The following is an 18,599-nucleotide window of genomic DNA, read 5'->3' on the forward strand; positions in this document are numbered from 1 at the left end:
TGGGGAAAGAAGTGCAGCAATGAATGAATGGAAATCCAAGGTCTCTATAAATGTTCAATAGAATTATTAAAATTTTAAAAAATTATATATCTATGAAAAGCAACTGATATTCTAACAGATCTTGAAATACATAGGTAGAATTTCTCCCATGTGGAATGGAGAGGAGTTTGGAAGGAGGGCAAACAGAGAGGCCATGTCAAAAAGTGGGGGTGTGGAGACAAGTTAGAAGGGTAAGCCAGGTATGATGGGTTAGAGAGATTTGAACTTCAAACCAAGGACTTGATTCAAGCTTTGGAGATTTATTTAGTTTTAACAATGAGATGTGGTACAATGAGAACTGAGCTTTAAGAAGATTAATCTGATATAGAAGTGAAAGAGATTAGCAGCCAGGCAATGAATGAGTCAGAAGACTGGCATAATAAGCAGGAGACAGGTAATCAGGATGCTAAGGAGAATAAGTTAAGAAATGGGACAGAGGAGTGAAGAAACTTTAACAACTAATGAGGTGGGCTGTAAAGGGAGGGAAAGTGATAGCTGCAAGGATGCAGAGGTCATACACAAAATGAAATCAAATGAGGACTCAGGTTTGGGAAGAGACGATATGAATCAAGTTAGAATATGTGAGAAAGCAGTGTTAATTCACAGCAGCTAGTGAATGCATACTCCATGTATACATGGGCTAGGCTCCATTCCTCTTACCTATTTATTATGTAGTGACGGATTCATCTGAAAAACTGTAGTAGGTGTAGAAAATACTACTGAACCACAGAAAAGAAATACTTTGACCAAGACCACACAGCTAGTAAGCTGCAAACTCCATGCCACTTGCTGCTATGTGACCCTGGCATGTACCTCGGAGTCTTGGCATTCCTATTTGTAAAAATATACCTACTTTATAGTTATAATAAAGATTAATCAATAACATCGATAAAGTGCCTGATATCAGCGAGCACAGGAGACACAAGTAGGTACTTAACAAATAATAATTCCAATTTGGGCATGTGGGTTGCCTGTTAAAACCATCCAAGCAGAAGTCAGACAGCCATTTTTTCTGGTAGCCAGTGAGGGGCATTCCTCTGTGGATCCAAGAGTTGCCCACCTTGCTCTCTGTCTTGTCTCTGGGTTTTATTTTTAAGGTTCAGCACAAATCTTAACTTCTCAAGTATTCCCTCTTGGGAAGGAGTTAGATTAGGAAGGACTTTAATTATGTTTCAGATAAATTTGATTTTTTAAAAATAGCCATGTGTTGGGAGAAAGGGGTGGGCAGGGAGAAAAGTGCAACAATGAATGACTGGAACCCCTAAGTCTGTAAACTTTCATTAAAATTAATAATAAAAGTAGCCATGTGTTGTTACCTTTCTGCTGTTGTTATGTACTGTCCAGTCAGAACTAACTCATAGCTGACCCTCTGGCAAGTTTTCAGAGGCAGTAAATTGCTTGGGAGGAGACTGCGCACCTTTCTCCAGCAGAGCAGCTGGTGAATTCGAACCATGAGGCCTCTCTTTGGGTCTGTAGCGTAGCTCCTTACCACTAGGTCACCAGATCTCAATATATGTCACACAGTGATCAAAAATGTATCTTTATCCTATATATGTCACTTTTACTGTCAAACATGTACATGCATGAAAGGCTTGTCTTCATACCTAAAATGTAAACTGCTTCATAGTATGAAGAGTATTAACCATCTCTGTGATCCTCCATAGTACCTAGCACAAGGCCATCTTGAATTTGTTCCATTCAGCTATACCAGGATGGCAGGCTTCCACATCTAACCTGCTGGCCAGTTGAGAATGACAGGGGTGAATTATGATTGTCATGAGGGGCAGGGGTGGTCAGAGGAACGCCCACTGCTGCCTACCTCCCATCCTCCTCCTTTTTTCTCCTATTAGGGCCTCATCAATCACTCTTAGTAGAAAGGAAAGTACTTATTCAAAGAAGCACCACAAAAGCAAAGACAAAGCAAAAACCAAAACTTTTCTATAAAAGCAAAGTGGCAACCACCATTTAATAATTGGCACAATCAACATTCCAGAAAAACTAAGACTTGAAAAGAGAAAGCAGTCCAGTTAAACCCACCCTGGCCACATCTGGCATTGTGTTAGCCTGAAGCTCACTAACATCATGGAGCAGATCCTCTGTTGCAAAAAAGAAAACACAGTCTTCTGGAGCCATGTATTTGCTTCTAACTCAAGGTAACTGCTTCTAGTCCTGCAGCCTGAGGGGCTCAATTCTCTGCTGGAAACTCTCTCCAAGCTGTAAGGCTGCCACACTGGGCCCCCTTCAGGACAGCGGGGGAGTAGGCCAGGTGTCTCCAGCCTCTCCCGCTCCTACCACTACTGCCATTCCTCTCTGGTGGAAGAAGTTCCTCACTCTTCCCTATAGCCTAGCCAGGGGCAAGCAGACCACAAGGCTCCGGCTTGACTCACATACCCCTCCTTCATTGTCTCATTGTCCCCACAAGCCTGGGATATGAGTGGAAGAACCATACTGGGGGGAGGCCGAGGAAAATAATTAGCACAAAATTAAAAAAAGAGGATAAAGGCTGATGAGGGGTTGATAATTCACTGCTTAGTTGCACAGTGTGCTTCGAAGCATCTACCAATATCCTAAGCTGGGTAGCACGTAGCATGTACACGGGTATTTATTTTATTTTACCATTATGCTTTAAAATGCAAACATTCTCATTTTAAATGATTATTACCATTTTTTTAAAAAGTTTAAACTAAAAAGATGGAGAGAACAATTAATTAGTATGGCATTCAAGGTCCTCCATGATCAATGCTCAGTTTTACCTTCTAAAGTCATTATCTGTACCCAAGCCAGCCACCTGCCAAGTAGGTCTTCCCACTGTCCTCGGATGTCCCTCTGGACCTCTCCCTCAGCCTATTAGTCTGAAAGGGAGCTATAGTTAAAGCCCAGACTTTCCCAGTCTCTAAATACCCTCTCCACCAGAAAAGTTGGCAAGAAACATGCTCTTATGGGTCCACTGCTCTATGCAATACGGGCTAGTCTTTTATTCTACCACATAATGTCCTGTTATCATATCTAAAAGCCCTAAGTGCTGTTGTTACTATTATAATTAACAGCCAACATTTCTGAGCACTTACTATGTGCCAGGCACTTTCCATACTTTGTTTAATCCTCAAAATAATACAATGAGGTACACACTATGATCATGTCTATATTACAGTAAAAGAAACAAGACTGAGAAAGATTATAAATAACTTGCCTAGGGCCACATAGCTAGTAAATGTTGAAGCCAATATTTGCACCCAAATGGATCAATCCCCAGAGCCCATCTTCATCCTCAGTCACCTCATTTCATTCTCAGTACCATCGATAGAGTACATTATATTTTATTTTAAAGATGAGGAATCTGAGGCTTAGGAATTAAATTTAGTTACCTAAATAATGAGTTGTCCATCTGATCTCTAAATTACTCTCTGTTGCTCTTACACAAACAATCACTGGCTGAACAAACAAACCTAGCACATTTCCATAGTTCAAAGAGGACTTCCACCTACTCATAAAAATCTGCTTTTTTAACCAAAGCAAAATCAAATGGTTCTAATTTCAAAGGCAATCCCTAAAGCTGTTTTCTGAGGGTACAAGAGTTTACATGTAGAAATATTAGAGGACCAGCGCTCTGGAGCAGCAAGCTACGAACAGAAGAGTCTGCTCCTGGAAGGGGCTTGCAGAGTTCTCAAGGGTGAAAAATCATGAGGCAGTAGACTGGAATGGAAGGATGGTGGCTGAGGGAGGCCTGCTGTTCTAGAGGTCTAACCTAGAACTTATTTACACCTCCTCCTCTTCCCTCTCCAGAGGATAGTAACTAATTAATGAGGCAGTGTTGGTAGGTCTGAAGCTTTCTGGGGAGAAAGACAGAGGACAAATCAAAATCCAGAGAGAATTCATTATAACAACCAAGAGGTTCACTCAATTCTCCCTCAAGAAGACCTGGCGACAAAACACCTAAGAACTTGTGCACTCTGTTCCAACGTCACAAAGTACCTGGCTCTGTCCCTACAACAACATAGCCAGCACAATGTTGGCTCACAAATACTGAGCTGATGAGGAGAAAAGCAAAAGAAACTGAAATAAGGAGGAAACGTTTTACTGGTAACAATTTGTAATGCTTTGAGAACATCTGTCTAGTAGGAGGAGAAAACCCACTAGATCTGGTCTGGTAGCCCCTGCAGACAGAAAAATCCTGGATCACCTACCTGCTAACTATGGGCTTCAGTCACCTCCCCTCGCCTCAGTATTGGCAGAAAAAGGAGACTGGGTTAGATCATCTTTAAAGGTGGCTTCCCCCCCCCGCCCCCAAAAAATGACTACAAAACTTTCCCTAGCTCTTCTTTCCAAAATAAATAGCAACTCCATTTTTTTTAAATGCATTTTGTTTGTTAGCCCAAAACCTTATCAAAGTAAGGCATGTGTGTTTCATTAACTATAAACAAACAAACAACACAACAAACCCACCCCCAAATCTCAGTGCCACTCCAACTTACAATACCCCTCCACTGGATTTCTGAGGTGGTAAATCGTAACAGGAGGAGAGTGCCTATCTTTCTCCCTAGTAGCTACATATGGATTTGAACCACCAGATACTCAAGGCCTTCTGGTTAGTTGTGCAACACATGATGGACTATGCCACCAGTATCTCCTGATGAAAAGAGAAAGTCCTTGGAAACCAAGAGTAATAACTGCATGAAGTACAACTCTACATAAGGGAATTGGAGTTAAACTCAAAGTGTGACTCAAAAGTAGCTTTTCATAAATAAAGCAAACAAGAAAGGGCCATACATAACAACATAAACCCACACAGCTTAAAGAAATGAAGCTTTATGCCTGGTCAAAAGAATGCTTGGTGGCACAGTAGTTAAGTGCTCATCTGTGAACAGGAATGTTGGCAATCCACCAACCACTCAATGGAAGAAAAGGCCTTGTACTCTGTCCTGTAAAGATTAGAGCCAAGGAAGCCATGTAGTCCTACTCTATGCAACAGGCTTGCTACATATCGGAACCAACTCAGTGGAAATGTCTGGTCAAGGGAGCCCAAGGGGCACAATGGTTAATTTTAGGCTGTCAACCAAAAAGTTGGTGGTTCCACTGCAACAGCCACTCCAACAAGACAAAAGACCTCAGGCTCGAACATCTAAAGATTAAAAGAAATCCAAACCCACTATGGCTCATGTCTTCATGGTTTCATTTCTCCCCCTCCTACAAAGTACGCCTTCCAAAGATGGACAGAAATGAATAAACAAAACTAGTGATAAAAGATTGGGCTTCTAAGTTACATGTTCAATTAACTCAAGGACACTAACAAATAAGTGGAAACTGCATCTAGTGCAGGCAGGATAAAATAAAAAAACCCCAACAACCTAACAATTGTATAGATGTCAAGGATTTAAAGATTGTATCTTTTACATCTCTAGTAATCCTTCCAAAAAAACTGCAAGGATTGTGAGCTTCTGCTAAAGATAACAGGAAAATGTGGAAACAGATAATGGTGACGGCTGAATAATCTGATAAATATAACTAACACCAAACAACTGAGTATCTGAAGAATGCTGACATGGCAAGCATCATTTTATATTTGCTACACATATTAATAATAATAATAATAATAAATTATAAAAACTCTAAAAAAAATCAAACCCTTTTATAGATTAGGAACGGAAGACCCAAATGGCGAAGATACTTGCTTCAAGACAACTGCCAACATTACAGAGACAGAATTCAAACCTGAGTCTTCTAAATCCAGTGCTCTGTCCAACACACTTGCACACACTTAGATCTTTCATGTGTGTACTAGTCCTTATGTGCATTCCTTGTTCACATGGCTTCTCTCACAGTTTGTGAAATGGGTAGGGCAGGTGCTATTATGCTCATTTTAAAAGATGCTAAGTAACTTGGTCAGCATTAGCTAAAACAGCAGCCTACGTATAGGGCACCTCTGAAAGATGTGAAATACCACACAAACAACTTTGCTAATATAATGAAACCTGGGAGAGCCCGGAATGATATGACTGCCTTGTTTTTCCAAGTCTAGAGTTTTCCACCTTTGACAGGGTATCTTACTACTTCTGTATTGCTCACATTTCAGGGAGGAATATCTGAAACTTCCTTCTCTGACAGGATTCTGCCTTACAAATATTCCAGCTTTTGAGGACTTGAATAAAATTTCCCTCTTTTGAGACTCAACCTTCCCCACACACCTCCTTAAACTATTTGTAACACAAGTTCTCTAAAACTCAACTTTTTGTTTGTTGTTGTTAGGTGCTGTAGAGTTCCATATGATTCATAGTGACTCTATGAACAACAGATCTGAAACCTGTCCTATCTTGTGCCATCCTCACAATCTCTAACACACTCAAGCCCATTGCTGCAGTCACTGTGTCAATCCACCTAGCTGAGGGTCTTCCTCTCCTTTGCTGACCCTCCACCTTTCCAAGCATGACGTCCCTCTCCAAGGAAGAACCTCTCCTAGTAACGTGTCCAAAGCCTATGAATCAAAGCTTCATCATCTTTGCCTCCATGGAGCATTCTGCCTGCACTTTCTCCAAGATATATTTATCTGTCTGTTCTTTGGGCAGCTCATAGATATTCAGCACTCTTTTCCAATGCCACAACTCAAAGGCATCAATCCTTTCTATCATCCATTCATTGTCCAGCTCTCAGATAAATAGCAAGTGATAAAAAGGACTAAGGCCTGAATTATGTGCATCTTAGTTCTCAAACTGACATCACTGCTTCTTAATAATTTGGAGAGGTCCCTAACTACAGACTTTACCCATGCAATACATCGCCTAATCTCCTGACATTATAATGGGAATTAAATTTAATTTAAATAATCATAGGATATTTTACTGGGAATGGCATTTAATCAGTGACTTAACTACAGAGATGAAAATGAATGCCTCTATATGCTAGGCTGGAAAAAAGAAACTTATCTGTGATAACTATTCCACATCCAAAACACATGGGGGTAAGAAGCACTGAATGGAAACTAAGACCACACTGGAAAATCGAGTGCAGACCGATAGGTGATGACCTTGAGTGACTAACGAAGCAAAACCGTTACCCAGTGAACAGCTGGAGTCACTGAAGTGTTCCGAGCAAGAGCAGGGCATACTCATAAATGCTTTGACTTTCCCCCACCTTTTCTTTAACTTTACTGTTGCTATGGATACATAGAAAGAAAAGAAAAAAGGTATACCAATTCAACAGTTTCTGTATTTACAAGTTAGTGGTACTGATCACATCCTTTGAGTTGTGGACAATTCTCAACATCCTTTTCCGGGTTGTTCCTCTTTTAGTAACTGAACTCAGTAGTTGAGTGGCTGCTGACACTTTGAACCCGTACAGATAGTGCTTAAAAGAGCACACTGCTAGAGACAGACATTTCTATTGTTCACTTATAAGAGAACTTCAGAGGAAGGTGGGGGTTTTGTTTGTTTGTTTTCCTTAAGGTTTAAAGATTCTCAGGGCATCGTTTCTGGAGTTTATCCATCTTCCATAGTTCCAACGTCTATAGTCCATGAGAACTGAAATTCTGTTATGCATTTCCCCTGTCTTATCAAGATTTTTCTGTGGAATCTTTGATCAAAATGCCCAGTAACGGCATCATCCAGTTCTTCTAGTCCCACAACAAAGGTAGCAGCTGTTCATGGAAGCAATTAACCACATATACTACCATATTGTTCTTTCATTCTTGACTCTTCTTTTCCTCTTGTTCAAGGTGAACAGAGACCAACTATTGTGTCTTAGATGATTATCTGTAAGCTTTTAGGGACCTCAGACACTACACAAAGACCTCCAAGGTAGAGCAGAAGCATTAAACACACTAAACTACTAGGCCAAGTAACCAGAATGCTTCAGAAGACCATGACCTTAATCCTCTAAACCAGAGGTGTTTGCTTACACATAGCAGTCTCAGCAGCTGCTTTAAATGATGATTAGATAGATAGGTAGATAGATAGATAGACAGATAGCTGTGGAGTCAAGCACGACTCACAGCAACCCATGAACAAAAGACTTGAGCCTATCTAATTTCTCAAAGTTCATAGAGCTTCCAGAGGCACGTTGTTTAGGAAGTGGATGCCACTCCTGTTTTCAAAAATGTCTTAAATTGGGAGCTCCACCAAACACTGTCCCCCATGGGTAATTGTTATGGCATTTGACACCCCAATGGCACAAGGTTCAGCATCACAGCAACCTTAGGTTACCTCAGAACAGCAAACTGACAGATGAGTGCTGTACCACTTAGATGAATGTTCCTCCAAAATATAATAATAACTGACTTTTAAATACAAAGGCCCTCGTCTGGTCTCTATATATGTGTTCTTTCTTGTCTTTTTATGAGAAATCACATAGCATTTGAAGTCCTCAAACCTCCTAGCTTAATGTCCTCAAGCTCCATGTACACTGCAGCATGTATTCAGACTTCATCTCTCCTGCTTGCTGAGTGTTCCACTGCATATCTGTATATTTGTTTATCCATTCATCTGCTGATGGCATTTAGGGTTTCAACCTTTTGGCTAGTGTGATTACATATACTTTTTGAAAAGATGATTCTGGCTCAAAAGGGAGTCCAGAAACAGGAAAGAGTTATGCAGCAGTTGAAGGAGTACAGTTAAAACTGCTATTTCCAGGAGAGAGACAAGAGTGAGGGAAAAGCAAATTTGAAAGCCAATTCAACAGACTCAAAACTCTTTAATATGGGGGTGTGGGAAAGGTAGGGAATTGAAGAGACTTCTAGAGTTTTAATTTGGTAAAAAAAAATCAGAACAGAAAAATAGGAGAAAGTTATTTGCTTAGAGGATCTATGGGAGCAATGTTAGAAAACCTAATAAGCAAGGCAAGAATGGGCTTACTTGGCTTATTAAAATTGATGCCTTTGAACTGTGGTGCTGGAGAAGAATACTGAATATCCCATGGACTGACAAAAGAACAAACTGAAGCTTCATATCACATACTTTAGGTATGTTGCTAGGAAAGACTATTCCTTGGAGAAGGACATCATGCTTGGGAAGTTGGGGGGATGGTGAAGGAGAGGAACACCCTCAACCAGGTGGATTGACACAATGACTGCAGAAATAGGCTCAAGTGTATCAGATTGTGAGGTTGTCACAGGTAGGATAGGGTTCAAAGCTGTTGCTACAGGATCACTACAAGTTGTACTCTACTTGACATCACCTAACAACAACAATAAACAATTTCACATTTTCCTCACCAAATTAAAGGTTCTATTTCCAGGTACAGGGCACCCTGATAGCCTGACAACCCAAAAGAAGGTGGTTTGAATCTACCAGCTGTTCCTTAGAAGAAAGATGGGCAATCTCTCCATCCATGTGATTTACTCCCTCTGAAAACCTGAAGGGTTAGCTATGAATTGGTTCCAGCTCAGCACATAACAACCACCACACCACCACCACCACCACCTAGGCATTTTACAGGCGTTACAAGAGTAAGTAAGGCAACATCACCATATAAAACCAATCTATAACCACACAGATGAAGGTATCCAATTATAAGGTTTTTACATCATGCTAAAGAATTCAGATTTTTTTTTATCCTGTAGATGGTGAAAAAGGGGACAGAGTAAGAAAGAATAAGGTGATTAGATCTACATTTCATAAAGGCAACTAACTGGCAGTGTGGTAAGAAATGTAAGGAGATACAGCATTGCTAAGAGTAAAGTGAGACTTCCTAATTCAAACCTTGGCTCTCTCTATGGTTTCCTAGCTCTGTGACCTCTGACAAATTACTTAACCTTTTTATGCTTCCACTTTATCATATGTAAAATGGGACAGTAATAGTACTCTCTCAAGGATTGTTTTAAGGGATAAATAAGATACTATGTGATGATGGCTAGCACACTACAAAGATAAATACTAGCTGGTATTGGAGGTCAAAATAGGTCCCCTGGTGAGGATTTTTTTGCCTTCTTGCTGTTGAGGCATAATTCGTATTGAAGACTAGAGTTTGGTCTTCTGCAGCACGCATTTCAAGTCCTAGTCACTTTCAGCAAGCAAGGTTGTTTCATCAGAGTAACAAAGGTTATTGATGCATCTTCCTCTGATCCTAAGCCACATTCAAGTATGATTAATGTCTTGATTAACAGAAGAAGTTTCAAGATATTAAATAATCTGTCCAATTCCAGAAGCCATAGAACAAAAGAATTCAGACTTAAATCCAGGTCTCTCTCACTCAAGTCCATAATTACTATTAGTTTATATTGGTTAGCATATATTTTGGTTTAAATATGAGATGTCTATCAATGTCTATCAATATACCATGGACTAAGAGAACAAACAGGTTGGTCCTAGAGAGGATGAAACCAGGCTGTTCCTTGGAGGCAAGGATTCTGAAGCTTTGTCTGACATATTTTGGGCATGTTGCAACGAGGGACCAGTCTTTGGAGAGGGATGTCATACTTTGAAGGGTGGAGAGACAGCATAGGAGAGGAAGACCCTTGGTGAGATGGACTGATTCAGTGACTGGGGTTAATGGAGGTAGTTGTGTCAGAGACAGTGAAGTTGGCTCAATACAGAGCGGGGTTCAGGGCTGTTTAACATAGGGTTGCTATGAGTTATAAGCAACTTGACTAGCAATTAACAAAAACATCATTTTTTTTTTTCAGTTAGAAACATTTAGTAACCAGTGAAAATGTCTCAGGGCTAGAAATTTAGATCTGGTTTGCATTTGGAATAGTATGAGTAGTGAGGTTCTATGGTAGTATCATGCTTGCTCATTAAGCCTATGTAAGGGCCATATGTGTAGCAGCTATTGAGATTTGTTAGTTTTCTGTCAAGGCCTCTGCATTGCACAATTCCAGGGGACATAAGCAGTGGCAGGAAGTGAAAGATAATGGGAGAAATTCCAGATCCCTGTGAACTCCTTTTTGGTTCTTTTTATTATATTATTATTATTATTATTATTATTATTATTATTACCATTTTTGGAGAATTTAATACCAAGCCAGCGACCACATAGTCAACCGAAAGAAGAGGCATTATAGCCTGGTTAGGAAAACAGATTTGGGGACAAGCAGATCTATCTCTTTTTTAATTTTTTTTAAACTTTTTTATCTTCTCTGCTTTACTTCTGATTCCCATTATCTTCTGCTTAGGATTCTACCTCCTTCACCAAAACAATGAATATTTGTGTAAAGCACTTTACCATTTCTCATTAACAAAGTGCTGCCATTTACCTAAGCCTCATAACTCTGTGGATACTGCTTTGTTTTTTCATTTTCCCAAAATGGAATTAAGTTCAGAATGGTTAAATGCTTGTCTAAGGCCACACAGCTGAAGGGCAACAAGATCAGAAAGAAGCTCTCACGTTCTGGCTCCAAATCTAGAGTTTATCCAGTAGACTCTAAACCAATATACCCATGAACAACTTATTTACAAGCGAACAATCACCATGCCCAGATTAACTATATTTAAAAAGAAAGTAGCAGGGATTAGTGACTGGAAAGAGACTCATGGGATACTAGTAACACTGTATGTTTTTGGTGTTTTTTTTAAAATTTTATTATTTGTGTGTGTGTGTACGGTCAAATCTGATCTGACTGGTACAGGAGATTGCCCCTCCTTCTCCAGCAGAGCATCTGGTGGATTTGAACTGTGCACCTCTAGGATTGCAGTGCAGCTTCTTGCCACTAGGCCACCAGAGCTCCCTTAACACTATTCTAGTAGTAGGTGTGCTCACTTTGAGGAAAACCATCAAGCGACATGCTTATTATTTGTGCCTTTTAATGCTATACTTTAATAAAAAGGAAAAAGAAAAGGCAAATACTAACAAAAATTAGGATAAAGAGATTCATCAAAGCTCAGGAGCACTAAATCGAATGTTTCAGGACTACATGTATATTTACCTTAGTTTTAAAATAGCAGCCACATATAGAACATGTTAGTTTAAGTAAGGATGCACAAACTCTTTGCACTCTTAAATAATGTCTACTCCTTTCTACCCAGAATATCTGGGTAGAATATCTGTTAATATGATGGGATTGGGTATAAACAGCAGCAGGTCAGTAAGAGGTCAAGATTGGCATCAACCGGAGGGTGGGGGTGGACGGGAAGTGGCATTTAGAAGTAGATGTTATATAATCAATTATGAGATATGCAATGAAGATCTCAGATATTAAAACTGTTCAAATAATTATCAATGGCAATTCAAAAATTCCACTAATATAAAGTCCACCTCAATTTCATAATGTTAACATGTTTCTGTTTTAAAACAAATGAAAACAGTGTTTTAATCTCAAAAGTGTGATCCAAGGGAGCACTGGTGGCCTAGTGGCAAGAAACTGCACTGCAATTCTGAAGACACAGTTCGAATCCACCAGATGCCCCACTGGAGAAGGAGGGGCAATCTCCTACTGTGCCAGTTGGATCAGATTCAATGTTACACACACACACACACACACACACACACAAAAAGGGAAGAAAGAAAATGTGATCCGATTGTGGGATGACAGACTTGGAAACTGTCAGGGCTAGAATTGACCTTGGAGATAATTTCCCCTCAGTTCTTCAATTCAAAGAAAAAAAGACTGGGGTCCCTTTATGTTAAATGATCTTTTAAACTGTAGTGTATGCATTAGAAAGTTGAGAATTGCAACTACAAAGTTGGCTCTCTGACTCCTGGGGCTCTGTCCACAACCTAGATGGCTCTCCCAAACCCAAAACGATGTACACAGTTAAAATTATGCTTTCGTAATCCTTTTTTTTTTCATAATCTTTTTTTTTTCCATTAGCTCATGCACACAAGAATTAACTCTTAAAAGCAATTAAGATGAGAGCAATTGGCTTTGTAAACTCTCAAATAAAAACTTTACTAAAAAGCAATTAAGATGGAAAATGTTTAGGAAACTTCACTTTTTACTTGTACAAATTTATTTTCCTTCTTTCCCAAAATCAATAAAGCAGTGCAAAATGAGATAAAGGCAATATTAATAAACTTCCATTCCCATTTATATATTCCTACAAGATAATGTTAACAGATTTTTCTATGCTCAGTAAGTGGGTAAGGAGTTGTACTGCCAATCCAAAGTCAGGTGGTTCAAATCTACCAGCTGCTTCTCAGGAGAAAGATGGGCAATCAATCTCCTTCTGTGTGATAGACAGTCTCTAAAAACACACTGTAGGGTCAGTTATAAATTCATTCTGACTCAACAGCAATGACTTTTGAGACATATGTAATACAGATGATGTTTCTGCTGTTGCTTTCTCTACTGTTGTTGTGTACTTTCGAGTTAGATCTGACTGGCACAAGAGCAGACTGCCCCTCCTTCTCCAGTGGAACATATAGTGGATTTGAACCCTGAGCCTTTGGGATTGCAGCACAGCTTCTTGCCACTAGGCCGCCAGAGCTCCCTTTGTTGCCTTCTCTTTGTAGAAAAGTAGATTATACTGCCTTGCTCTGCAACTTGTTTATTTTACTTTTAACAATTTATCATCTCCCACAGCACTGACACATAAAATTCTAATTCATCCTTTTGCGGGTGCTCTGAGTGAAAGTTTACAGAGCAGACTGATTTTTCTATTTAGCCATTCATAAACATGTGTTTTATGATATTAACTACAATACTCACATTGTGGCTGCACTTTTCCCACTTCATCCCTGTGATTCTGGTTTCCATTAAAACCCTTCTGCTCCACTCTTTCCTGCCTGTTGAGCTTTCTCCCTAGACAAATGCTGCCCTTCTTATCTTCTGTGGTTGACTGTTCTAAGGAGTGGGTAACTCACTGGCCAGTCTATTCTTTAAAGTTGTACCATAGGGGTTAAGTTTAAGTTTAATTCCAGCATAAAGGATGACCAGGGGCCATAGTTTCAGGAGTTCTACCAGTCTCTGTCAGGAAACCCAGCCCAGCTATTTTTATGACTTAGTTTTGTTCTGTTTTTCTCCCTAGATGTCCAGCACCACCTACTGTGATTCTGCTGCATCAAGCAGCTGTCATAGCTGAGAACCAGTCAGATCTTCTGGTGTCGGGGTCATAGAGGTTGAGGGTTTTATGTGCCCCATTAGTCTTAATTCACACCTTTTAAAAGCTGCATAATAACAGCCCGTATAATGGAAAGAGAAGCCCTGGAAGTACAGGCTGGCAGAAGGTTGGTAGTTTGAACCCACCAGCTGCTTCTCAGGAGCAAGACAGGCAGATGTACAGATCAGAAATCCTCTGGGGCAATTCTGCTTTGAGTTTCTGAATAATGGATATACTACAAGGTATCTACATATTTTCCTACTGATGGTTAGTATTTCAAACAATGGTGCAGTAACTATCCTTGTAACATTTCTTTTTAAATGAAAGAAATCCTGTTTTCACATGCATATTTTCCTTGCTGTCCCATGGGACTGTTTCCCTTCCTATTATCATCTCTGCCTTGACTGCTCACAGAATTATCCTCAGAGCCCAGTGGGGTAACAGAGGGCAAAGCAATTTGGAGAATGTCAAGCTGTGACATGTGATAGTGACTGTCAGCACGTTGGGTTTTTTGGCTCTGTGGTCCATTAGAAGCACCCTGCCTTGGCCTGTCTCTGCCAGCCACCTGCACATGCCACAATCCCCTACATGTGCTTCCTGTTCGGGTCTCAGCAGCTGCTCTCGAGCTTGGGGAAATAATACTTCGTTGTCACACTTCTAACCCTGGCAAGTGTACATAGATCTACCAGTTAGCCAAAGAAGTAGAGCGAAGAAAGAACACATTATTGTTATGAAATAATATAAGCATAAACATGCAAAATTTCCCATTCACCTCATCTTCTACTCTCATCAACAATGGTACTCTCCTCCACAGGTGATCACTGTTATCAACTCGTTGTCTAACCTTTCAGACTTTTCTCACACACACACACACACACACACACACACACACACACACGTCTGTATGTACATACTTCTTTTTACATACAAGCAAATATTTCTCGAAGCAAGATACCCGTAATTAGAATTGACAAGTCAAAAAGTTTGTGTATGTAAAATATGAGAGGTATGCCAAAGTACTATTCAAAAAGGTATACCAATACATATTGTTACTAACAGTATAAATATATCTGTTTCTACACCCCTCTTCTAGCACATAATAGATCTCAACAACTCGTTGCTGTCAAGTTGGAAATGTCTCAAAGGTGACCCTTGATTTGGTTTCTGAAGCTGTAACTGCATGGGAAGAGACTATTCATCTTTCTCTTGTGGAATGGCTAGATTTGAACCACCAGAGAGGCACAGCCTTTGAGTAAGCAGAACAACTTCCTACAGACTACGCTGCAGTCTGTTGTTGTTGCTGGTAAGTGCCATCAAACTGACTATAACTCACAGTGACCCTATAACAATGGACTGAACCCTGCCCCATCCTGTGCCATCCTCACCACCTCTGACATACTGAACCCACCATTACAGTCACTGTGTCAACCCATTTTGTTAAAGTCTTCCCCTCCTTCACTGACCTTCCTCCTGCCCAACCATGATGTTCTTTTCCAAGGATTAGCCCCTCCTAATAACATACCCAAAGTATGTGAGATGAAGTTTCACTACACTTACACCACCAGAGCTCTCTAAATAGATTCAACAGAAAATTATATTTTCTTGGATTTCCAGAAAATCTAGTCTATGTGGAATTGGTCATCTTTATTGTGTGTGTGTGTGTGTGTGTGTGTGTGTGTGTGTGTGTGTTTTAATCTTTATTTCTTATGGAAGCAACTACCATTAGGATTTTAATAAACACAAAGGCTCAAAGACATGACACAGCTAATTAGCAAGAATCAATGTTAAGTCTTCCAACTATGGGATGTGCGACAACTGCCTATTTTAAGTTAGGTGCTACTGAAACATACACATCCTCATTTGTTTATGCACTGCCTGTGACTGCTTTTGTGTTCCAGTGGCAAAGGGTAACTGTTGTTAGGTGCTTGTAGTTTCAAGTTGTAAAACTGCTCCATAGGTTTCCCCTCTGGGGTAGCTATCCCTCATCTTCCTTGTCTTTAATTTCAAACGATGGAAAATGGGCAGGTAGATCTGGTTCTTCTGTCCTTCATGTAGCTCCTACCCAAACACTACAATAATACTATGAAACCAGATCAAGCCCTACAATATTTGCTATGAAACACATCTAACATGTGCACATATGTGCGTGCACGTGAACACACACACACACACACACAAACACACACCTTCCCTGATTTTCTTGTAAAGAGAAGATTCACCAAGAAGCTACTAAAGATTAAAGTCGGCCATTAAGGGAAAGGAAAGCAGATTCCTTCTAACTCCTACAATTCTGAAGGTCTGGACCATGAAAGTCAGAAATCATTTCCACTGGGATTTTTAATCATTCCATTGTTGTACAGCATACAGAGGCAATGCCGTCACCCTCACTTTATAAATGAGGGAAGTGAGGGTCATGAACATTTAAGTGGCTTGTCCCCTTTTCCTTTCCTTTCTAGACGTCATTTTAAGCTAGAAGGGCTCCGTCCCTGTGACCACATGCCTCTTTTCTCTCCCCATTTCTGATTTTATACAACAATAACAAAGAAAATGATCATACTTTTCAGTTTGTTTGATTTTATTTGTTTGTTTTTATGGGTCTCAAAAGTCTGTGACAAATTTTTGGTCAAGTTATTTCCATTTGAAAAGTACTGCCACATGAAAAAGAAATGGTCCACAAAACATTCCTTTCCTTCTGAAGGTTTTACAATGCATTGTTATCATTAACCAGTGTTTTATTATTAAACTTAAATGGCTAATTGAGTTCTGAAACTCTTCTTTCACCACCGATTAAGGCTGGGGTGGCAAGTGTTACAGGTAATATTCATTTAGCTTTCTAAGCAGACTTGGTGATCTTGCCAGCTCCAGCAGCCAACCATATCAACAATGGCAGGATTACCAGACTTCAAGAATTTGGGGATATCTTCCAGCTTAGCAGAATGGCAATCTTCTCACTGAGTTCAGCAAACTTAAAAGCAATGTGAGCTGTGTGACCATACAGCACAGGTGCATAACCAGCACTGATTTGGCCAGGATGGTTTAAGATGATTACCTGAGCAGGGAAACCAGCTGCTTTCACTGATGGGTCATTTTTGCTGTCATCAAGCATGCTGCCATGTTGAACATCTTTCAGAGATGTTCTTAACACTGAAGTCAACACTGTCACCATGCAGAACTTCAAAGCCTGATAGTGCAAACCAATAGACTCACTTCAGTGGTAAAAGGTGACCGGGGCAAAGGTGCCAGGCTTGAGAACACCAGTCTCCGTTCTGCCCACAGGGACAGTATCAATATATCAATCTTGTGGACATCCTGGAGAGGGAGGTTCAGGGGCTGGTCAGTTGGATGAGTTGGTGGAAGGATGCAATCCAAAGCTTCAAGCAGTGTGGTTTCACTGGCACTGTCATCCTTCCGGGTGACTTTCCATCCCCTGAACCAAGGCATGTTAGCACCTGGCCCAGCACGCTGTCACCATTCCAACCAGAAACTGGCACAAAGGCTACTGTGTCAGGGTTGTAGCCAATTTTCTTGATGCAGGTGCTGACTTTCTTAATGATTTCCTTCTAGTATCTCTTGGGCTACAGAGTAGCTCAGTGGAATCTAATTTGTTAACACCAAAAATTAGTTGCTTCACACCCAGTGTGTAAGCCAGGAGGGCATGCTCACGGGTCTGCCCATTCTTTTGAGATACCAACCTCAAATTCACCAACACCAGCAGCAATAATCAGGATGGCACAGTCACCCTGTGATGTTTCTGTAATCATGTTTTTTAGAGTCTTTGTGTCCTGGGGCATCAATTATAGCCACACGGTATTTGTTGGTCTCAAATTTCCAAAGAATAGTGATGTCATGCTCACATTCAGCTTTCATTTTATCCAAGATCCAAGTGCATCTGAAGGAGCCCTTTCCCATCTCAGTAGCTTCCTTCTCATATTTCTCAGTGGTTCTTTCGTCGATCCTACCATGTTTGTCAATCAGGTGGCCAGTTAGTGGTAGACTTAACCACTATGTGTATTGAACTGTGTGTATATGTACTGGACTATGTGTCCAATGACGACAATGTAGACATGGGTCTTCTGTCCCATTTTGGCTTAGGTTTTGCAATGGTATTCACTAACACCTGTATTCTGGCAACAAACCCATTGCGAAAAAAAGCTTAGTTTGATCTTTTCAATGAGAAACTGATGATCAAGGAAAGAAGTGCATTGCTTCTGATTAAACAAATTCACTTTACCACTTAAGTAAGAAGGTATTCATTAAGTTGTTTTCTGGAAAGAAATGTGGCAACAGGCAAGAAGAACCTTAAAATATTTTTTTGGTTTTTTTTTTTAAATATTTATACTTTTTTTAAGAGATAAGGGAAGACTGATGACAAACTACATGGGATTATCCAGGAACCAAGAAACAAACTCATGGGACAAGGACCTTCTCCTGGGAGTGAAATAGAGAAAAAGTTTTCTGCCAGGCCCAGCAATCCAAATTCAGACTTCTAGACTCCTAAACTGAGAGGAAATAAATTTGTTAAAGCAACAACAAAAAAAGTTTATATTTATAACCAAATAATTCCATTTGCAGCAATAAAATAATAATAATAAATCTAAA

General features: G+C 40.1%; 1 pseudogene; it reads right to left on the bottom strand.

Annotated features, from left to right (window-relative positions):
* LOC102870367 overlaps positions 1-18,082 on the bottom strand; it is a 21,884-nt pseudogene extending 3,802 nt beyond the window's left edge.
* Positions 18,083-18,599: the final 517 nt, after the last annotated feature.

Source organism: Elephantulus edwardii, unplaced genomic scaffold (genome assembly GCF_000299155.1).
Source record: "Elephantulus edwardii isolate Elephantulus edwardi_28Jun2011 unplaced genomic scaffold, EleEdw1.0 scaffold00044, whole genome shotgun sequence".
Classification (NCBI taxonomy): Eukaryota; Metazoa; Chordata; class Mammalia; order Macroscelidea; family Macroscelididae; genus Elephantulus; species Elephantulus edwardii.